Below are 2500 nucleotides of genomic sequence, written 5' to 3'. Positions count from 1 at the left end.
CATATATATATATATATATATTATATATATATACATACATATATACGTATATTTATACAATAGAGACGTATCCGATATCCACATCCGCATCCTCATTGGCATAGCGAGCAACTTCCGCATCCGCATCCTGCTCGGTGTTCAATAGTTTATATGCAAAGACTGTAGCTAAATGTTTACCTTTTTGTATTGTTTCATTTTGCTAAATTTGGCTTTGGCGTTTTATTATACAGAATACACAATACACAATTACACATTTCATACAGTATATACTTCATAAGTAGCTCTGCTGTAGCATATTTGTTTTAAAAAATATTTAAGTAATTTCGTCGCATCCACAGCAGTTGTAATCATAAAGCATAAAGGGAGGGTATTGCATTTTATAGGAAACTCTCTCTCTCTCTCTCTCTCTCTCTCTCTCTCTCTCTCTCTCTCTCTCTTATGGAAAGAATGGCTTTGAGCATTGTTACCCTTATCATGCAATGAGTATGAACTAACCTTGTGCTAAGACAACTAAAACGTTCGTGTATCGCTGTTACTGTTTGTACGTTCATATGAAAGTATACACACACACATACATGAGTGTCATTTATATTTCTACTTTCAATGAATACATCAAATATTATGTGGTAACTTATAATTTTGAATTATTTGGCTGAAAATCGTCTTTAGCAATTAAATATGTTTTAAATTATTTAGATTTACAAAGTACTCGCATCCGCATATTCCGTTTTCAGACATCCGATATATCTGTGATATACAGCATATGTCACTCATATCACATTACCGTGATTCATATAAAAATATCGAACTACAAATGTCCTTTAATATCTAATTCTCTCTACCTCGGAATTAATATATTTTCATATATGTTTAACCGAGGGGGAATTTTATTAAGCGATAATAGGATGGGCGATCGAAAGGCTCGAACCAGCGAACTCTCAATCCCAGGGACTGGCAGTGAAGCCTAAAACCACTGGCTTCACTGCCAGTCCTGGGATTGAGAGTTCGCTGGTTCGAGCCTGGCGATTGCCCATTCTATTATCGCTTAATAAAATTCCCCCTCGGTTAAGCATATATATATATATATATATATATATATATATATATATATAATATAATATATATATATATATATATATATATATATATGTGTGTGTGTGTGTGTGTGTGTGTATAAAATTAAGAAATGAGGATATGGTATAGTTATTGAACAACATAATCGGCCTTTGTCAATACCTAAATTGTGTCATTAACGTTAAAACACGGGTCAGTGAAGAATATAATATACAAAAATGTTTCTTATGAAAGCGTAGAATAGCAACATAGTTAATAACAGTGCGCATTAGTCGGGTAAGGAACAGAGAGAGAGAGAGAGAGAGAGAGAGAGAGAGAGAGAGTAGAGAGAGAGAGAGTTCGGGAGAATTTGATTTTCTCGCATTGAGTAATGGCCCACTTACGTTACAGTAATTGCAGGTCCCCACGCTCATTGCGCGCTTATGTACGAATGTATAACTATCGTTTATATATATATATATATTATATATATATATATATATATATATATATATATATATATATATATATATACATATATATATAAATAAATAAAGATAAATGCCACGAAGGAAAAATAAACGAAGGAGTCTGCGAGATCTTTGGCTTAAAAGCCCTTTACTGAAGCAGTTACTGACATAAATACGAGAAAAGACAATACAAGAAGGTTCGTATAACTGACAGATAGGGATTATAAAAGGATTAGTGCCTAGAATCCGACACACCTGGAAGATAAGAGAAACCTTCCCAAACAAGCATAAACAAAGGGTGCAATTAAAGGTTTAAGACAATCATCTCAGATACAATCTCCAGACAATTACAGGATTATAGGTGACAGCTAAACAAACCGGAACCCGGTAAACAAAACCATATTCACAAAATCATGACAGACATACATTACAAATAAAAAAAAATTTTAATAACTCTAAGGCAACTGATTTTTATTTAAGTCAGTAATTATATATTTGAGGTCATTCTTAAACATGTTACAGATACAAGGGTCTAAATGAAAAAGGCCACGACTAACATTGAAATTACAATGAAAAGTAAGTTGTATTAAAGCATATTCTAAAAGATTTCGTGATAAGACATCTCTTGACCTGTGCAATTACTGAACTGTCAATCCAATTAATTCGGTGGTTGTTTTCACTTAAATGAATAAATAATGCATTAGATTTTTGCCCAGTTTTTTTTGACAGAGTATTTAGCTGGCTTAGCCTTACTTCTAAGCCCTTGCTGGACTGTCCGAGATAGAATGAGGGACAATCCATACATGGAATTTTATATATTATGTTGTTTTCTCTGGGGCCATTTTTTATTAACATTCTTTTTAGTGTGTTATTATAGGAAGAGACAAGGTTGACACTGAAAGCTTTTAACAATGGTTTAATGGTTTCAAATCCGTTAAAATAGGCAAACTGAGAATGTTCTTAGAATTTTCTTTCTG

The 2500-nt window shown here is 32.8% G+C and overlaps 1 protein-coding gene across 1 annotated transcript in view; it reads left to right on the top strand.

Moving 5' to 3' along the window:
• Positions 1–2500, top strand: part of LOC135207187 (DE-cadherin-like) — a 176725-nt gene that overhangs the window by 107232 nt on the left and 66993 nt on the right.

The sequence above is a fragment of the Macrobrachium nipponense genome, chromosome 32 (genome assembly GCF_015104395.2).
Source record: "Macrobrachium nipponense isolate FS-2020 chromosome 32, ASM1510439v2, whole genome shotgun sequence".
NCBI lineage: Eukaryota > Metazoa > Arthropoda > Malacostraca > Decapoda > Palaemonidae > Macrobrachium > Macrobrachium nipponense.
The sequence above is the reverse complement of the archived record's forward strand: the minus strand, read 5'-3'. Positions and strand labels throughout refer to the sequence as shown.